Genomic DNA, 13,464 nt, shown 5'->3' on the forward strand with positions numbered 1-13,464 from the left:
GCCCCATGCCGCGCGAATAGAAGCGTCAGCCCTGAGCCAACCAGATATCAACCCCATGCGTCCTCGAACCGAATGACAGTCCAGGCCCTGAAGTAGACCCTGGAGGAGGTCCAGCGCCGCCGTTGCTTCTTCCGAGGTCCCGGAGGGAGCAGAAGCACCATGGCTCGGCCACACGTTGGGCAAGGGAGGGGACTCCCTCGGCGCCCAGGTAGAAGAAACCTCAGCCTCATGAAGGACCGGGGGCCCCGGAGACTGGTTTCCCCCAGTGGCCGCGACAAGGCTGGGCGCTGGAGGGGCCAGGCTGCCACCTCCTGAAGATGGGCACCCGTATCCTCCGGATCTGGCATTGACCCTGGGGCTATGGGGGCTACGACAGTCTTCTTCACCAGGGCCGCGGAGGTCGCTCTATCGCCTGCGGCCGTGGTGATCTCCGTACCTTCCCTCTGCTTCTTCGCCGGCTGCTGCCTCGCAACAAGAGAATACGTCAGCTCCACTTCAAGAACTGACAGGCAAGGATAAGGAAGAAGCTTACTAGTCAACAAAGGCGTATTGCCTCTTCATGCTCAGTAGCGGGACCTGAGGTGGAGCAGCTGGCGCCAAGCCCTTGGGAGCAGGGGAGCTTGCGGTTGGCGCCACCCGAGACAATGTCGGCGAAGGTGGGTTGCTGCTCGGAGGAATCACCGCGGACCTGCTCTTCTTCACAACTGTGTTCTTGCGTTCAAGGAGAAGGAGAATCAACAACCCATTGAGTGCACTGGATTTCGTCAATTATACACTCATCAGATAGTATCAACGCCGGTTCTGCAGTCTTGATGTTGGAGAAGAATTGTCGTTTCCTCCTTCTTAAGCATAAGTTAGGGCGGCTTAAGCGCCACTGCAAATATATGGGGCAGTTAATGGCATCTCTCATCAAATACGCCGACTCTGATAGTACAATGGATCCAGAGTCTGATGATGATAAGCCGGGGAAGGGAAAGAAGAGCGGCAATGCAAAGGGGCAGCAGCATAACTCGGTGATTCAAGCCGGCAACGGTAAGCGTAAGGCTGATGGTAGTTTTGATTTTGTGGCAAACACCAATGCGCATAATAATAATCATCATCACAAGGGAAAGCCGCCCCAAGGGTCAAGACTCAACCTTGAAGCAAAGTTGAATCAACCTTGTCCGAAGCACGACACATGTGACAGGCCATTTGGACATATGTGGAGGGATTATTACATCATGAAGGAGATTAGGAATGCCAATTTTTCCAATCATGGCCCACATGGCGGCTCAAGATTCGGTTCTCATGGACATGGCTCCGATGGTGGCGGTTCAAGCTCCGGATTTCAGGGTCAAGGCAGTCAAGGTGGTTTTAATCAGTAGTCCAACCAAGGAAACCAGCAGCAGTCTGGTTATTAGAGTAATCCGAAGCAACTGAACAGTGGTCAGTATCATGTGTTCACTACCAGTCTGTGCAAAAGAGATCAGAAAATTCATAAGCGGGCGGTGAATTCTGTTGAACCGGCGGTACTTCGATATTTAAGGTGGTCTGAGCAGTCTATTACATGGGGTAGGGAACATCACCCGCCCCGGGTTGATAATCCCGGGCAGCTGGCTTTGGTGGTTGCTCCATAGGTGGGAGGATATAAACTCACGAAGGTGCTCATGGATGGAGGTAGCAGTATCAACATTCTTTATTATGACACCTTTTTTCGTATGAACTTGACTGACAAGGATCTTAGGCCATCCTCTACTGTCTTTCATGGGGTGGTGCCTGTTAAGTCGACGTACCCGGTGGGTATGATAACCCTGGAAGTGGCCTTTGGAGACGACAATGATTCCAGAGCTTAGAAGTTAATCTTTGAGGTGGTGAAAATCAAGAGCCCATACCATGCTCTGTTTGGACAGCCGGCTTACGCCAAGTTCATGGCACGGCCATGTTACATTTACCTGCAGCTTAAGATGTCGGGTCACAAGGGTACCATCACGGTGCATGGTAATAGAAAAATCACTTTGGATTGTGAAGAGTGGGCCTGCACCACGGAAGAATTAAAGTTTTATAAGGATAATGTTGACCCGGTGGATATGACACCTTTGAAGAAAACGATGACAAAGAATGAGTCTTTAATGAAGTTTAAGTTAGTGGATGATACTAAGCTCGGTTGTTTTGTCCCTGGCGATTCTTCAAAGCAATTCAACATTAGTTTGAATATGGATCTGAAATAGGAAAGCGCGCTCATCGAGTTCATCTGTGAGAACCGGGACATCTTTGCATGGAAACCTTCTGATATGCCAGGTGTACCAAGGGAACTCGATGAGCACACTCTTAATGTGGATCCCAAGTTTAAACCGATCATATAGTTTCTTCGTTGGTTCAATGAGGAAAGGCGCAAGGCGATTGGTGAAGAGGTGGCCAGGCTCTTGGCAGCAGGGTTCATCGTTGGAGTTTTTCATCCTGAATGGTTGGTTAACCCGGTGCTAGTTCTTAAGAAAAATGGCACTTGACGTATGTGTGTGGATTATACAGACCTTAAGAAGGCCTGTCCGGCTGATCCCTTTGCTCTCCCTCGTATTGATCAGATTATTGATGCAACGGCGGGTCGTGAGCGTTTAAGTTTTTTGGATGCTTACTCTGGTTATCATCAGATCAAAATGGCAGTTAAGGACCAGGAGAAGATAGCCTTCATTACTCCCTTTGGAGCCTTCTCCTATGTGTCTATGCCTTTTGGGCACAAGAGTGCTTAGGCGACTTACCAGCAATGTGTCCAGAATTGCCTTCATGGCCAGATTGGGTGTAATGTTCATGCTTATGTGCATGATATTGTTGTGAAATCCAGAAAGATGGAGACATTGATTGAAGATCTGAAGGAAACCTTTGACAACCTCTGGGTCTACAAGATGATGCTTAACCTGGCCAAGTGTGTTTTTGGTGTGCCAGCAGGCAAGTTATTGGGTCTGTTAGTATCTGAGAGAGGCATCGAAGCTAACCCGGAAAAGATTAAGGCTATCATCTCTTTGGCTAAACCGGCGTGTACCAATGATGTCCAGCGTCTGGCACGTCGTATTGCGGCCCTGAGCCAGTTTATAAGTCACCTGGGAGAGAAAGCCACCCCTCTGTATCAGATGATGAAAAAGACATATGATTTTGTCTGGAGTGATGCTCCTAATGAGGCGTTCGAGGCACTTAAGAGGCAACTGGCTGAGCCGCCGGTTCCTGCAGCTCCTATTGAGAAGGAGCCTTTGCGGTTATATGTGGCTGCAAACAACCGGGCGGTTAGTGTGGCTATTGTGGTTGAAAGGAAGGAGTCAGGCAAGGAAAATCCGGTTCAAAGGCTGGTTTATTATGTCGGTGAGGTACTCATTGAGTCTAAGCAGAGATACCCACATTGCTAGAAGTTGGTTTATGGTGTGTTCATGGCTAGTCGTAAATTAAAGCAGTATTTCCTTGGTCATCCCATAATTGTGGTTAGCTCTACCCCTTTAGGAGATATTATTCAAAACAGGGAGGCCACAGGTCGGGTAGCCAAGTGGGCCATTGAGCTTGGTCCCCATGGTCTGAAGTATGTGCCTCGGACAACCATTAAATCTCAAGCACTAGTGGATTTCATCAATGATTGGACAAAGTTAAAGATGCCTGAGGATAAGCCAGATCATACATATTGGACTATTCATTTTGATGGATCCAGGCAGTTGGAAGGCTCGGGGGCTGGAGTTATATTGACTTCCCCATGAGGTGATAAATTTTGTTATGTCTTAAGGTTGATGTTCCCTTGTACTAACAATGCAGCTGAGTATGAAGCCTTACTCCATGGTCTTCGTATGGCTAAAGATATGAATTTAAGCCGGGTAAGATGTTTTGGCGACTCAAATCTGGTGGCTCAGCAAGTGTCAGGGACCTGGGATTCCAAGGATCCACTCATGGCGGCTTATCGTCGAGAGGTGGATGCTATTGCTGGTCACTTCAAGGGATATCAGGTGGAGCATGTTGATCAAAGGGAAAATGAAGCAGCCGATGCATTAAGCCAGCTAGGATCTCAGCGTAAGCCGGTCCCCCCTAATAGTTTCCTCGATGTTTTGCATAACCCATCGAAATTGCCTACGGGGGAAGACTTGGTAGTTCCTGACCTGGAGGCACAATTGTTGGCAGCTCTTCGTGCTATCCTTGATTGGACTGTTCCATATTTGGCTTACATGACCCGGGTGAGTTACCTGAAGATAAATCTCTGGCCAGGCAGATAACCCGGCAGTCTAAATCAATGACTATTATCCAAGGTGAGCTTCATAGATGCAGTATTACGGGGGTGTTTCAACGATGTGTTTCTCCAAAGGAGGGCTGCACAATTCTAAGGTAGATTCATGAAGGAGATTGTGGTCATCATGCCGGCTCTAAATCTCTCGTTGCTAAAGACTTTCGTCATGGGTTTTATTTGCTGATGGCTCATGTTGATGCAGAGGATCCGGTCAGTAAATGTGATGGTTGTCAGAAATTTTCAAGAAGTGCTCATGTGCCAGCTCAAGAGTTGAGGATGATTCCAATTACTTGGTCGTTTGCCGTCTGGGGGCTGGATATGGTCGGGCCTTTCAAAAGATCCAAGGATAAAATGACCCACCTCTTGGTGGCGGTTGACAAGTTTACAAAATGGGTTGAGGCTGAGCCGGTCAGCAAATGTGATGTAGCTTCAACGGTTCAATTCATTAAAAAGGTGACCTTTCGTTTTGGGTACTCTCATAGTATCCTCACTGATAATGGTACTAATCTGTCTAAGGTAGCAATGAAAGAATTATGTGAACAAGATCATATCCGGCTTGAGTGTCATCAGTGCCTTACCCCTAGTCTAATGGCCAAGCTGAGCGAGCAAATCAGGAAATCTTGAGAGGTATCAAGCCCCAACTTATGGTTCCTTTGCAGAGGACACCGGGTTGTTGGGTAGAAGAGTTGCCATCAGTACTTTGGAGTATCAACACCACCCCCAGTAGATCTACGGGTTACACACCTTTCTTCATGGTTTATGGAGCTAAGGCGGTTCTCCCCAGTGACATACGTCACGATTCACCATGTGTGGCGGCTTATGTTGAAGATGACAATGAGAAGGCATGTCAGGATGCTATTGACCTGTTAGATGAGAAGCGTCACCTTGCGGTGGCTCATTCGGCGATTAACCAGCAAGATCTGCGGCGTTATCACAGCCGCCGGGTTAAAACTAGAACCTTTCAAGAAGGCGATTTGGTGCTCCGACTCATCCAGGATCAAACTGACATGCACAAGTTATCCCCCCCTTGGGAAGGACCCTTTGTGGTCAGCAAGAATTTGAACAACGGGTCATACTATCATATCGATGTTCAAGACCATAAGGACTCACACACGTCGGAGGAGGAGACCCACCGACCGTGGAATATTGCTCATCTTCGGCCTTATTACACCTAAGCCACCGGCTCTTGTGATGTACATACATTATCGGTGTATATATTATCATGAATATAATAAAGCTGACATACCTGATAATTCAGGTCCTCTGTCATTTAATTTCTAAGAATATGAGTCTTTAGTGTCACTTCATATAATCATTTGGGGGCTTCCTCTTCAAACGTAGGTGTATTCACCAAAGAGAACATAGCATTACTACCCTCTTGATCCAGCTTATGTGCCTTATTACAAATCACTTGTGGGCTTTCTGCCCAAATTAAAGGATTGCCAAAGAGAACTTGTTGCACTGCACAGTTCAAACATAGGCATCCTGCCTTGAGGCTCATTATATATCATTTGGGGGCTTCCTGTTCAAACATAGGTGTATTCACCAAACAAAACATAGCATTACTACCCTCTTGATCCGGTTTATACGGCGTGATTGAAGGACACTTGGAGTCTTCCGGTTTATCAACCTGAAGTAAAACTTGGGGCTCACTAGCATAGCTATGACCCTTTAGGCTTGGACGCCTAGGTGTATTCACCAAAAAATCCGGGTTAGCTTGCCTTTGTAAGTCTGCCACTCTGCGCAAGTAATCCTGGAATGACCAACCGAACTCTTGACAGTTATTCTTACAAAGACACTGAACTTGTCAATGTTTAAACGGTGATTGGTCATGTGAGGCCTGACTTACAAGGTTTTTAATTAAAGCTTAACTCAGCGGCTGTGAGGCCAATGAAGGAACTCGGGTTTTAGGCTTGGCGGCCTATGAAAGCCTCGTTCTATAGTTTTTCTTTTGTTTGACCATTTTGTTGAAGTTTTTGCTTCTGGTTACATATCAATACATGGTTGAAAAACCAAATAGGGCCACGTTGTCCGATGGTGCATGTATCCAGAGTTTTATTAACCTAGCCTGGTAGTGGACTTTAAGACGCCAGGAGACAATCATCATATGCTTGAGCTTTCCGCTCAAGTTTCGGGATACTACCCCTTGCTGCATGCGGTGTTATAAACCGGTAGTGTACATATATGGAACAAGACATTATATTTCTATGGGCTAGTGCCTTTACACATGACTTATGGTAAGTCGGCAGGAGGAACAAATATCAAAGGTATGATATTTATTTTATTACACAAGCTTTTTTATAAACCGGCCCTGATATGGGCTGATTAGTCCTCAGTGGTTATATATATATATATGGGTGTTATGACCTGCCCTGGGGTAAACCGCCAGGGCACTTGATGTCTATTTCTACAGGAAAAACGACAAGTCTTGGCATAATTGATCATATCGACAAAGCATAAGGGACGGATTTCCCAATGATGGATCAATAGTGTTATGCAAAGCAAAACATGCACGATGGCACGGCAGATCAGTGTTCAACTAGCCTATTACATGGCTCAGCAAGCCCAAGTGGATAAATTGTTTTTCAAAGTTCCAGGAAAATGCAATTCAAGAACCGCCCAACTGATCATTTATCTTGGCCCTGGCGGTTTGAATCTTCCGGGTCATCCTGCGCCGGTTCTTCTTCTTCCTCCACCGTCTGGAAGTTAGGCGACGACCAATCGATACCAGTCAAAGCTTGAAATTCATCATCGTCATTAATAAGGTCAGACAGATCAATGTCCGAGGCGAAGGTATGCTTACGGATTGGAGGAATAAGATCTGCAACTTTATAAGCCGGCGTGGGCATCTTTTGATTTTCTGCGGTATAAGCCGCCTAGTATTTGGACAGATCCATTTCTTCAGCAAGTAGATTCGCCAGAGGACGCAAAACTTTTACACAGGCAGCAAAGTCTTTCTTGTCAAAAGCAGACCCATTTAAAACAAAACAAAAGCTAGCCGACCCTCCACCAGGGAGCTCCCCCGATTTCCTCCACTATGGGTCGTTGGATCTGATCTTTTTCTCTCTTGTGCCGTTCGATCTTCATCTTTTAGTAAATTTCGTTTTTACCATGCAGTTCTTTTCTCATCCAATAACTGGTGGACTCGTCTCAGCTTTGTATTGGCTGGGTCAACCGTCCTAGGTGCGCGAGGTTATGACCAATCCACAACTCGCGCGCCGCATCCAATCCTGGCCCAATCCCACGCTCAGCCCCTTCCCCTTCCAATCTCCAATCGCCACACCCTCTCTCCTGCCGCACGAACCCTAGCAAACGCCAGCCGCCGCCCTCACTCCTCCCAACCGCCTCCATGCTCTCTTCCTCCTCCTCCTCCACCCTCCCGCATCTCATCCATCTCGCCGGATCCAAGGCGTGGGAGCACGGAGGCGAGCTTCTACGGCGGCGGCGGGAGACTGAAGGCAAAGGGAGACCCCATGGATCCGTGTCCAGCCCTCTTCATCTCGGTTCCCATGGATCTGAGGCTTGCGGGCACGGAGGCGTACAGCCCCGGCGGCGGCGGCAACTGCAGGCAAGGGGCAATGGTGGCGCCGCTCGATCTGATCTGCAGGAGAGGGAGAAGATGAGAGGGAGAGAGAGATGGAAGAAGAGGAGGAAGAAAGGCAGAGGAAGAGAAGAGGGAAGTGCGGCGTCGGCCGGGCGAGGGTCACTGGCGCGGTTTGTGGTCGCAAAAACGGCATCGAAGTCCACCACTATGAGCTGCTCGAACCGTATGCACCCGATGGCTTCCTTTCCCCTTCTGGTGGACCCTCCCTGTGTGAGCTCCTTCCTCCAATCTCTTGTGTTTCTTCTCTTCCTGTTCCTCCCCGTCCGTGCCTTAATCCAAAAGTATCAATTTCTTGATGCTTCATACATGTGTGCAATTCCTTAATTATCCAGTTTATGCAACTTTGAGAATGAAGACAATGACGGGGAGGAGGGCCTGCCTTTTCCTCGGAGAGGAGGTCAACCGTTGGAGGTGATGAACCCTAACCGAACTTCTTACCGAGGCTTGATTTGTGTGTGTTACTCCTTAATCTCTGTGTGAAGTTCAGATTTCTAATCACCATCTTGGTGCTTGCTGGTTTCAGGTTTTTTGAGGGAATGAAGCAAAACAGCAGGAAGGAAATAGAGTGGGTAGTGTGTCATCATCCACACAGTCTGCCTTCCATTGGCATGTGCACAACAGGGACCATGCATTGGAACATCGAATTCAACCAGCTTACAAGTTGAAGAGAAGGTTACGTATGCTCTTTGTGAGCAGTACTGAGTAATCTAATGATCTGCTCCATGCAATCTAAGAAAAATAAATGTGCAAGCCATTTCTGATAGAAGGTCTGGGTATCAACTATTTTTGTTTGTGTCTACAAGCTTTTGACTTTCTTGCCCAGTCTATTGTTTATTTGCAATATTAGATACTCTTGCCATTTCTTGTGAATATTTTTTCGTTTGACGTACTCTCAATATACATCATATTAACTCTATATTGCAGAATTTTTGAACAATCAGTACTTCACCGCGGTAATCTACAGGAAGGCAAGGATAACTATATTAAACATTTCACGAGATCCTTCCAATTATTGGCACAAACTCCTTTTCAAGATATTACGAGTGTGGTTTACTACCGGAGATTATCAGATGGAAAGAACGTATATCCTTCATCTTTATTTAGATGTTTAATTAGATGCACAAGCGTACATGATTCTGTGCCATATCCCTTTTCTATCCAGCTGCTGCATTCTTTTCTTTCGTATGTGTTGTCATGGTCATTAGTTTAGATTGTGTTAATATTTATGATATGGCCCAGAGTTGTGTTCTGTTTTTGCTCATGCTTGCTGCTTGCATGATTGAACATCTGGTGTTTTGTCTGATCAACCATTTGTGTGCAGTAGTATTCATTTTATCCTTGATCATGTGCGTGTGTACATCTATTGAAGTAGTTTTAATTGATATAAAAAGTTTTCATTTATTGCAGCAATTTGACTTTAACTAGCCATAGTCTACAAGGAACATTAGGAGTAGACTATAACTTTCCATCTGGAAAGTGTTTTCTATGCAAAATTGGTTAGCATTATCTCTAGATACAACGATTACTATTCAATAGATAATTTACATGTTGCCGCAAACTGATGTTTCTTCAACTGTACAGACTGATGGTGATGATATATACTTATATGCCCATTATCGAGTGATATATAGCTATTGTTCTCTACCAATGGTATGTTTGCAACTGCAACCCATATTCCAATGACGGCCACAACCGAGACAACATGCATCTGCGGGGAGAATCACCACGACGGACTGCATCTGCCCAGACGATTGTTGCAACGGCCACGACAAAGTGCATCTCTCAATTCCGGGATCAGCATGCTGGATGAATCCTCCTTGCCTGTTAAGTTGCAACGGTGCAACCAAACACCATGGAGGCTCAGGGACGGTGAATCTGCATCGACAGTGATGGATGGAAATTGCTCGCCCTCCTTCCTCCATAAACCACGGGGACCTTGTATAGTTGTATTAGCCTCCCCATCTATCCGTCAGGAAGCCCTGACTTTCCCTGCTATTGCTGTCGAAAATGCTACCCTTGCAGAACATGACCTGAACTTAAGTATGGCACATGGAGCTTCAGGTAACAAATCTGAAAGAACCAGAATTAATGTATGACATGTCTTTTGTCACAACGCCTCTCTTATTTTTATGACCTGCTACATGTTCAATGGAGTGTACCAACTACCAAGTGCTAGAAGCATCATTATAGATTAATTATGTACCAGATCACTTTGCTTCAGCCTTTTCGGAGCATTTTTCTATATTACATACATGTTCGTGCAACACTGCCAAATACATATAGCCGGGAAATGCAGATGAACGGGGTTGGGTTTAATACACTCATAAAGAAAGCAAGTGTTCCTCTGTTTTCAAGTAAATTATTTTTCACTGATCATAATCATATTCAGTTCTGTTACTTGTAGATGAAGGTGCTTACTGATTCACTCTTTATGCAACACTCATCTTTTATACCTGAATGTGAAGATAATATATTTGAAGCCTCAAATGGGGATGGCATTTGAAGGACTGAAGGCTGCAGAGTAGTTCTACAAGTCTTATGCACACCACTCTAGTTTTAGAGTTTGTATTGGACAACAAAAGAAGTTAGAAAATGAGGTCATACACAATAAAAGTTACTGTACATGTTTGGTAATGATACCTACGAGATACTATCATGGGTCGAGCACCAGTCATTGCCTTGTGTCACCAGATAAGCTTCATTTAATCAAATCAAATCGTTGAAGTAGTGAGAGGGCAAAGAACACATTGTACACATGCAGCAAAGCAAGCAGAGCTCATTAATACAATTTTATTAGTTTTACGGAATTTTGAATTCTATGTAATGGATGAGAGGTTGTGTTTATTCTCCAACTATTTGTCCTATTTCTATCACATTTGATGCATCTGTAATTTCTTCAGAGTGGTCTGTAGATGCTGTTAATTCCAGTTGTTTATGAAGGTTGGGAGTTTCTTCTTGTTTATGAATGAGAATTTGGATGCACAGGCACCAGGTTTCGAAGGAGCAGGTAGCTTCTAATTCATGAATTCTTTGGGCTGCTAGCTACTGTTAGCATGTATCAGGTGAATAAGCCTTGAAGATAAATCAGACTAGCAACATTGAAGTTATGTTACATCATGTAATATACGAGGAACACTTCAATTGCCAATAGGAACAAAGTAAAAATGAATTGGATGTTTTTTCTGCCATTTCCATTCACATCAGCTTATATTCATTTCTTTCAGTAATCCAATAATCACCGATGATAGGCCTCCACATTCTAAACTCTGAAACTATGTGTACACACTCAACTGTATTAATCCTCAGTGAGGAAGTCAATATGCAATTATCACATATTTACATCAAAAAAGAACGAGGAAAATTCAGAGACATGGTCGATGTTGCTCCGCAAAGACCAACGGAAATTTAGAGACATGGGCAACGTTGCTCTGGAAAGGGTCCTAGGTTGTACTCGTCGCCCACGCGAGTCTACAACATGACGACACCATCAGGTGGAGGGTCAGAGTGTACGCCTAAGGTGCAGACGTTACACCCATCGGTGGCCTCAGCGATGCTGGCCAGCGATGAGGTGGAAGGGTGCAGGTTGCGACCGGCGGTGGCCTCGGTAGAGGGTATCGGCGATGAGGTGGATAGGTGTAGGTTGTGGCCGGCGGGAACTGGCGATGAGGTGGACGAGGCACGAGGCTCGCTAGGGCCTGGATAGGCAAGCCAAATAGGCGGAGGCTGTTGGACGAATCATGATTGCGACGATGGCGAAGTGGCACATCTCATACGGGTGTTGAGTTCGTCGCCAATGGGAGGACTAGCGTGGGCAGAAGGATTTGGGACAGATTTGGGCTTGTGATATTTTTGATCGGGTATAGGTCCGTTGCTTCAACTGTTTTTTTTAGAAAATTCACACGATCTAACAAGGGTTTCAAGTGGGCGTTTTTTCTGTAAAATAAGGGCCAACTCACGAGAGGCTGAGGATTGTGATCAGACAATCGATGATGACCGGCTACATGGATGCACGAGGGTTGTTGGATGCATAAGATAGGACGCCTGCAAACTTTGTTATCTTCGCAAAGAGTACAGTTCCATCGTAAGGTAGGAAACTTGAAATTTTTAGATAATTCTTACCATGCACCTAAATGATTTCTAAAACTTGATATACAGAGAAGTGTTTCAAAACGCCCGGGGTTTGAATTTGCACCTTCCACCATTTGGCTCTATGCTACCTGAATAAGATAACAAAATATGCATGCTCATGTATATATTTTCAAAGATATATTATCCTTCATTTTTAATCTTAAAGGGTTTGAATTAGTACCTAAAGTGGTTTGCTAATACCTACTTCTAATAACGAAGACAAATATTTTTAGAACACTTTGGGCTTGACATGGTCTATGCGCTTTTCCAAACATAAAGTTACTGAAAAATGCAAACAACAACACACACATGGTTTTAAATGAGACTCTGCGCCATTTGGCACACATAGGCTTTCTACTATCAAAATTGAATATGTCCTTACTAAAGGAAACTATTTTCATCGCGAACATGGATTTAGCGGGTCTCTGCGCCATTTGGCGCAACGGGTCCACTAGTCTTCTTTAAAACTGGGGCAGCCAGTGGCTAGCTCAGCCGGGTCTAATTCCGATTGCCACGCCTTATCCCGGCTTAAAGCCATAAGGGCACCGGCTCTAGTAGCGGGCCGCTTATTCTCTTCAATCTGGACTAGTAAAATGGAGAGGTTGTTTAACACGTGGCTGAGAAGAGACGGTGTCTGATTGCTTGGGGATATTGCAGCGATTGTGCATTGATCTCCGGTATATAGTTGCTCCACCAAGGTGTAAACCGCCTTGAGCTTTATCAGTGTTTCTTTCCCAAGGTTGCTGCTTCTGGGGCATGCATGGGAGATATGATTGAGTTAATAGGTGGTTCATAATAAAAGAAGTAAAATTTCTTGAGATGTAAAATGGTCTTACCAAAGATGGCAAAGGTCATTATTGATATGCTGCTGTAAACCGGTGAAATTGGTAGTGACCTCTTGCAATGAGGCTTCTGATTTCTCGGCCCTTTTGATTAAAGCAGCCTTTTCTTTAGCCCAGGCGGCTTTCTCAGTGTTAAAATCAGTTTTGAGCTTCTTAGTCTCATCCAAGCTCAATTTGAACTTGGAGTCAGCCTTCCGGATCTCATCTTCTTGTGCCTCAAGCTAGGATTCCAAGTCAGTCAGCTGGGATTGAAATTGACTGGATGCCTCCTGAGACAAGTCAAAGCAAGTGTGATGAGTTATGATAAGTCCCAAGCCCTTTGCACACAATAGCACTTGGCACTTGGGAGCTAATAGGTGCAGAAAGTTTCTACAGATAATTATATATCTTTTTATGTCCCAAGTCCTTTGCATGTAATAGCACTTGGCACTTGGGGGCTAATGGATGCCAAGTTCAATTTATGAAGCAGTAACCCCGGCTTATTATCCGGTTGGTAAGGCTGATTCACAAGTATTTTTATCAGTTGATAAGTCCCAGCTTAACTTAATAGCTTAAACCGGCCCTTGGAGACTACATATCCAATTGATTTATATGAAGTGAAGAACTGGCTTAACATCATAGTTTAAGTCGGCCCTTTGTCACGACCGACTTTTTCAATA

The 13,464-nt window shown here is 45.3% G+C and overlaps 1 long non-coding RNA gene across 6 annotated transcripts; it reads left to right on the forward strand.

Moving 5' to 3' along the window:
• The first annotated feature begins 7,435 nt into the window (after positions 1-7,435).
• LOC119296147 lies at positions 7,436-10,774 on the forward strand. Of its 6 annotated transcripts, none has more exons than XR_005144912.1 (4): positions 7,436-8,045; positions 8,168-8,246; positions 8,359-8,916; positions 9,417-10,774. It is a non-coding gene; the product is annotated as an uncharacterized LOC119296147 (long non-coding RNA). The 6 variants fall into 6 exon arrangements; XR_005144913.1 differs by having other exon boundaries at positions 7,437-8,045; positions 8,359-9,896; positions 10,225-10,774; XR_005144911.1 differs by having other exon boundaries at positions 7,437-8,045; positions 8,359-9,896; positions 10,240-10,774.
• The last annotated feature ends 2,690 nt before the right edge of the window (positions 10,775-13,464 follow it).

This window comes from Triticum dicoccoides, chromosome 4B (genome assembly GCF_002162155.2).
Source record: "Triticum dicoccoides isolate Atlit2015 ecotype Zavitan chromosome 4B, WEW_v2.0, whole genome shotgun sequence".
In the NCBI taxonomy this organism is placed as follows: Eukaryota; Viridiplantae; Streptophyta; class Magnoliopsida; order Poales; family Poaceae; genus Triticum; species Triticum dicoccoides.